The sequence below is a fragment of the Triticum urartu genome, chromosome 7, assembly GCF_003073215.2.
Source record: "Triticum urartu cultivar G1812 chromosome 7, Tu2.1, whole genome shotgun sequence".
Classification (NCBI taxonomy): domain Eukaryota; kingdom Viridiplantae; phylum Streptophyta; class Magnoliopsida; order Poales; family Poaceae; genus Triticum; species Triticum urartu.
This window is the reverse complement of record NC_053028.1, coordinates 408,504,793-408,512,725: the sequence shown is the minus strand read 5'-3', so window position 1 is coordinate 408,512,725 and position 7,933 is coordinate 408,504,793.

The window sequence follows — 7,933 nt, the reverse complement described above, 5'->3', positions numbered from 1 at the left end:
GATGCCCAAGGCGCCCCAAGATAATATTTCAAGAAGTCTCAAGCATCTAAGCTTGGGGATGCCCAAGACACCCCAAGATAATATTTCAAGAAGTCTCAAGCATCTAAGCTTGGGGATGCCCCGGTAGGCATCCCACCTTTCTTCTTCAATAATTACCGGTTAGTATCGGTTGAGCCTAAGTTTTTGCTTCTTCACATGATGTGTTCTATTCTTGGAATGTCATTTTGTTTTGTTTTGCTTGATGTTTTCATAAAATACTTAGATCTGAAATTCTTAAATAAGAGAGAGTCCTCAAATATCTACCCATTTACATAACTACTCGCTTGATCTTCACTTATATTTTTTTGGAGTAGCTTGTCATTTACTCTTGTTCTTCACTTATATCCTATGAGTAAATTTTTGAATGAATTGAACATCATGAAGTTGAAATTATATGTTCATATCATGCCTAGTAGTAGCTTCACATCGGGATTAGAAAGTGAAATCTTTTGAAGCTTGACAATCACAATATTGGTCATACAAGCAATTCATGAATGATTAGTATAAGGAAGAGAACTTTCACATACAAATACATTATCTTGGACATCTTCTATGATTGTGAATACCCATTAATTATTTTCAAACTTGAGAAAATTAGTTGAAGTTGGACAAGGAAGACAACATAATGAGTTATGTTTGGGTATATTTTCATAGAAGTTATATTGTCATGGATCCTCCAACATGTGGTGTTTGCCTAGGATCTTTTGCTAGCCAAAAACTCGTACTAAGTAGAGATACTACTTGTGCATCCAAAAAACCCTTAAACCCAGTTTCTTGCCATGAGTGTCCACCATACCTACCTATGTATTGACTAAGATCCTTCAAGTAAGTTGTCATCGGTGCATAAAACAATAAAAATTGCTCCTAAATATGTTTGATCTTTTCATAAGGGAAATTGAGCATTGTACGAACTTGTGATGGCAAAGTAATAAAAGTGACGGACTGCATAATAAAGGTTGCTATCATAAGGGGTAATATAATGTGACGTTCCTTTGCATTAAGAGTTTGGGCATCCAAATAAAAAGCGCATGCCAACCTCTGTTTCCCTCTACGAATGGGCCTATCTTTTACTTTTCAGTATTTACTTTTTGAGTCAATAGTATACATCCTCATTCAACCTCAATTATTCTCTAGTTGTCAAGCATCATGTGGTGGGGAAAGATCTAGGCACATATGACAAGTCAAATATAGTTGATCATGATTTATTATTGTTGACAATTATCTCTATGATAAATGAGTTGGGAGGAAAAATATTAAGCCCCTATCTTTCTTTGTGTTCGATGGATGCCATTTGTTCTAGGAATATGCTTTGAGTAGTAGCAATCATGGAAGACTATATGATGATTGAGTATGTGGAGCTCTTACTTAGACTCTGTTGAATAAGTTGAATTGCAATTGTTTGGTGACTAAGAATATAGGTTGTTGAGTTTCAAGAGAATTCATTGTTTGAACCTTAACATGTGAATTGGTTGCTACTTCAACACGAGAAATTTTATGAGAAATAATTGTTGTTATTATGCTAGGAAAAGTGGTTGAGATTATCATTGATCAAACTTATGCACTTTTCTAGCATTCACACTTCATAAATTATTTCTTTTATCATTTACCTACTCGAGGACGAGTAGGAATTAAGCTTGGGGATGCTGATACGTCTCCAACGTATCTATAATTTATGAAGTATTCATGACATGTTTACAACAATTTTATATGGTTTTGGTATGATTCACATGGAACTAACCCGGACTGACATTGTTTTTAGCAGAACTACTGTGGTGTTGTTTTTTGTGTAGAAATTAAAGTTCTCCAAATGAGCTAAAACTTTTTGACGATTTTTTTTGAACAAAAGAGACCCCGAAGCTTCGTCAAAGGACCAGAAGGTGAAGGAGTAGGGCACAAGACACTAGGACGCGCCTGGTGGGCCCGGCTTGCCTCGGTGGGTTGTGCTCACCTTGAGGCCCATCTTCGCGTGAAACTGATGCCAAAAATCCTATAAATAGAGAGGACCATCAAAAATAACCCCATATTAGAAGTTCCATCGACGCAAGCCTCTGTAGCCACGAAAAACCAATCTAGACCCCGTTCCGGCACTCCGCCGAAGGGGGAAATCATCACCGGAGGCCATCTTCATCATCCCGGCGGCCACCATGTTGAGGAGGGAGTAGTCCACCCTCGGGGCTGAGGGTTTGTACCAGTAGGTATGTGTTTAATCCCTCTCTCTCGTGTTCTTGAGATGGCATGATCTTGATGTATCACGGGCTTTGTTAATATAGTCAGATCATATGGTGTTTTCCCCTCTCTATCTTGTTGTGATGAATTGAGTTTTCCCTTTGAGAATTCATTTTATCGGATTGAATACTTTTATGGATTTGAGAGCACTTGATATATGTCTTGCATATGAATACCCGTGGTGACAATGGGGTATTATATTGATTCAGTTGAGATATGTTTTGGCACTCAACTCACGGATTCCCGAGGTGATATTGGGGTAATCTATACATAGGGGTTGATGCACGTTCTCATCTTTTGTTTCTCCGGTAGAGATCTTGGGGCACTCTTTGAGGTTCTTTGTGATGGATTGAGTATTATGAATCTGAATTTGCTTTGGTGTTATTTTAGTACGAACTCTTGATAAATTGATCAGAAATAATAACTTGGTGTTATTTTAGTACGAACTCTTGATAGATCGATCGGAAAGAATAACTTGGTGTTATTTTAGTACGAACTCTTGGACAGATCAATCGGAAAGAATATCTACAAACAATTTCTTCTTATGTTCTCTGCTAGATAAGAACTTTGGAGTGATTCTTCATCGCATGTTGAGGGATGGTTATATGATCCAATTATATTAGCATTGTTGAGAGATTGCACTAGCGAAAGTACGGACCCTAGGCCTCATTTTCAAGCATTGCAATACCGTTTGTGCTCCGTTTTATCAATTGCTACCTTGCTGTTTTTTATTGTTCTTATTACAAAAATCAATATCTACTATCCATATTACACTTGTATCACCATCTCTTCGCCGAACTAGTGCACCTATACAAATTACCATTGTATTTGATGTGTTGGGGACACAAGAGACTTTTTATTATTTGGTTGCAGGGTTGTTTGAGAGAGACCATCTTCATCCTACGTCTCCCACGGATTGATAAACCTTAGGCCATCCACTTGAGGGAAAATTGCTACTGTCCTACAAAACTCTACACTTGGAGGCCCAACACGTGTCTACAAGAATAAAGTTGCGTAGTAGACATCAATCCACTTAAAGTTTTCTACTTGGATCATATTCGATCCATTTGTGCTCGTGCTGAAACCCCAACTAGTTTAGTTGAGGGAAATAGTTAGATGAGCATGCTTATTTTGTGTGTCATCGTTTGTCTCAAAAAGAGAGACTCTTATGAAATCAAATAAATTGTTTGCTATGCTATGCTTGGAATCTATGTGAAATTTATGATTTTACTTGTTGCTCTGAGAACCCTAAAAAACACCTTCCCTACCTATGTGAGTTTAATGATAATGAAATCCTATCTTCTTATTCCAACGGTGTTTATAGTTACTATGATATCGAACAAATTGAAGAATTTGTTTCTTTCAAGGGTGCTTATGAAATTGCTTCTTTGATTGAAAAGTATGATGCTACTCTCTACAAATCTGATTTTTTTTCATACTTAAATATTGCTATGAAAACTATGCTCCTAATGTCTATGTTAATAAATTTATTGAGAGCATGTATGCTACTTTGGAAGAAAATAATGATATGCATGAATCTATAGATAATTATGATCTTGTTGATTCGATTGAAATATCCCCTCTTGATGAACGTGATGCGTGCTATTCTTATGGCCACGATGCCAATATTAATGATACTTATGGAGATGAACTTGTTATAGTTCCTTATGTTAAAAATGAAATTATTGTTATTTCACCCATACTTGATAGCTCCTTGAATGAAAAGCATGATTGCAATGATGCTATTATAAATTCTATTAATATCAATTGTGCTAATGATATGCAAAGCTACAAGCTTGGGGATGATAATTTTGTTATATCCACTACTTATTGCAATGATCATGATTGGGGTGATAATGTTTCTTATGATTTTGAAATTTTATTTAAGCCTCATGATGAATATGATATTGATAATAATGTTTGCAATAATATTGGAAGTGGGTTTGGAAGAGTGTCAACTTTAGGTAGTAATAATCCCACTGTCTTGGAAGTTTATATGATTTGCATGCATGAGGATCATGAAGAGAAAACTTTATATGATAGCTATATAGTTGAATTTTATTATGATCCTACATGTACTTATTATGAGAGAGCAAAATATGGTTGGAGAAATTTTCATGTTACTAAATTACCTCTTGTTATGTTGAGATCGTCAATGTTTTATTCTTCTCCCTTGTATATGCTAGATATTTCTTGTATTGATAATTTGTTTGCTTATATAATGCCTATGCATACGAAAGTATGTTAGACTTAAATGTATTTTTCACTTGCTACATGATGCGCTCTTTGTGTTTCAATTATTATCTTTCATGTGAGCGTCAATAAAATCCCAAGCCTATATTAATGGCTATAAAGAAAGAGCTTGTTGGGAGACAACTCAATAGTTTTTTTTGTGTTCACACAATTATGCTATTGTTATGATTAGGGGTGGGCATCCGGTATAAACCGAATTTTCGGTTTCTACCATTCGGTTTATTTGTAAATTTTCTTAACAAAGTTGAAAACCGAATAAGGCAACAACTGTGAACTAATCAATCATTCAGTTAACCGAGTAATTCGGTTTGGTGTACGGTTTATACCTTACTTGGCGAACGGCCCGAAGGAATTTCTGTTGCGTTGATTCCTTCCAACAACGCTATTGTATAGGCAAGCTTTTCACCCGAATATGTTTGGCTAGATGAGGTGGTACTAAACTAACTATGCCCTCTGCTACTTCCGATCACATGCATGTACGTGGAAACCACAACAGCCTCACACGGCCAAAGAAAGCCCATAACATCTTGGGCCTTGCACGCGGGTAGTCAGCTTGGCCCATGCGGAAATCTCCGCGCACAAGGCTACCGAGCGGATAGCCCAAAAAAATGACGCGAAGCCAGGCGTGAGCGCGGGAGAAGCTCGTGGCTTCGTGAGCGCGGGGAGAAGCTCGTGAGTTCGGGAGCGCGGGCTGTACCTGACGTATACTCGGTTTCTTAGATTAACCGAACAAAAAACCGTATTGACCGAATTAAATTTGGTTAGCACATGTAGAACCGAATTTTCCTATGCTAGTATTAAAAACTGAAAATTCGGTTTTTTTGTTTCGGCTTCAGTTCGGTCTTCGGTTACTTGGTTTTTATGCCCACCCCTAGTTATGATTGTGTTTTTGTGTTCTACTTTGTTTTTGTGCCAAGTAAAACCTTTGGGATGATTTGGTTGATAGTTGATTTGATTCTGTGAAAAACAAAAACTTTTGCGCCCAGTAGAAGAATTGTATAAATTCACTAGAAGTGATAAAATCTGATTTTTTTTTACACGCAATTGATAGAAAAATTGCCCAGGTATTCCTAATTTTTTAGAAGTTTTGGAGTCACAGAAGTATTGCGTTTGTTCAGATCATTACAGACTTTTCTGTTTTTGATACATTTTGTTTTCGTTGCATAATTTTCTTGTTTTAATGAATCTATGAATTGAATCAGGGGTATAAGTTATGGATAAGTTATAATACAGTAGGTATTATGCAATAACAAAATATTAATGGGTTTACAACAATACCTAAAGTTTATGATTTGCTTGTTATACTAACATATCTCACAAGGTTTCTATTGAGTTTTCTATGCTAGAGTTTTCAAGTTTTGGGTGAGATCTCGATGGATGAAGGAACAAGGAGAGGCAAGACCCTAAGCTTGGGGATTCCCAAGGCACCCCAAGTCAATATTCAAGACAACCAAGCATCTAAGCTTGGGGATGCCCCGGAAAGCATCCCCTCTTTCGTCTACAATTCATCGGTATATTACTTGGAGCTATATTTTTATTAATCACATGATATGAGTTTTGGTTGGAGCGTCGTGTATTATATGAGTCTTTGCTTTGTTTGCATTTTAGTTTGCCACAATCATCTTTGCTACACACACCTTTTGAGAGGGACACACATTTATTCTTGATTTGTTAGAATACTTTATGTGCTTCACTTATATCTTTTGTGCTAGGCAGTTGCTCTAGTGCTTCACTTATATCTTTTAGAGCAGTGTGGTGGTTATATTTTAAAGAAATATTTGCACTCTCATGCTTCACTTATATCATTTTGAGAGTCTAGTAAATAGTAATGGCAATATGCACGGGTTATGAAATTGGTCCTAATATAATAAAAACATTCATGTAGATCACCGAATATGATAAGTTTGATTCCTTGCAATAGTTTTGACATATAGAGATAGTGATATGTGGGTTGTACTAGTGAGTAATTGTGGTTTAGTAAGAACAGTGTTAAGGTTTGTGATTCCAGAAGCATGCACGTATAGTCTTTCGTTATTCTAAGATGTTGGAGCACGATTTATTATTGAGTGTCTTCCTTTGTGTGAAGGTCGAGGGCGCGCAATGGTTAACTCCTACCTAGGGGCTGTCGGAGAAACGACACCTGTGGAATCACGTGGATACCTTCTACGGTTTGGCAGGGAAGAGGGGTGCACAAAGAGCAGATCTAACGATCAACAGAATGGATTTTTACCCAGGGTTAGGCCACTGAGAAGCGTAAAACCCTAGTCTTGCTTTTAGTGTATATTCAGTGTTCTTGAGCTTCGGCTAGCTGCTACGAATGCAAACTGGGCCGGAAAGTCCAAAAAATCTGAATCCTCCTCCAGTATGCCTTGGGCCTCCTTTCATATGTCTAAAGGGGTTGCCATAGTGGCACACAGGAGGTGTAAAGTAGCTATGCTTATCACTGACGTTCACAGACAAACACATTAAATGCGCTGGTTATGTGCCCCCTTGTTGGGGAACGTAGCAGAAAACAAAAATTTTCCTACGGTTTCACCAAGATCCATCTAGGAGTTCATCTAGCAACGAGTGATTAGATGCATCTACGTACCTTGTAGATGGCGAGCGGAAGCGTTCAAAGAACGGGGATGATGTAGTCGAACACGACGTGATCCAAATCACCGAAGATCTTAGCACCGAACGGACGATGCCTCCGCGTTCAACACACGTACGGAACGGATGACGTCTCCTCCTTTCTTGATCCAGCAAGGGGGAAGGAGAGGTTGATGAAGATTCAGCAGCACGACGGTGTGGTGGTGGATGCAGGGCGTCACAGTAGCAGGGCTTCGCCTATACTACGAGAGAGAGACGTAACGGGGAGAGAGGGAGGCGCCAGGGGCTGTGGTATGAAATTCCTCCTCTCCCCCACTATATATAGGAGGGCCAAGGGGGGGTGGTGCGCAGCCTAGGAGATCTGATCTCCTAGGTGCGGCGGCCAGGGGAGGGTTTCCCTCCCCCCCAAGGCACCTCGGGGTGCCTTCCACCACCTGGACTCCTCCTTGGTGGAAACCCTAGGCGCATGGGCCTAGTAGGGCTGGTGCCCTTGGCCCATGTAGGCCAAGGCGCACCCCCTACAGCCCATGTGGCCCCCCGGGACAGGTGGCCCCACCCGGTGGGCCCACGGGACCCCTCCGGTGGTCCCGGTACAATACCGATAACCCCGAAACTTGTCCCGATGCCCGAAACAGCACTTCCTATATATAATTCTTTACCTCCGGACCATTCCGGAACTCCTCGTGACGTCCGGGATCTCATCCAGGACTCCGAACAACATTCGGATTACTGGATATACATATCTTCATAACCCTAGCGTCACCGAACCTTAAGTGTGTAGACCCTACGAGTTCGGGAGACAAGCAGACATGACCGAGACGAC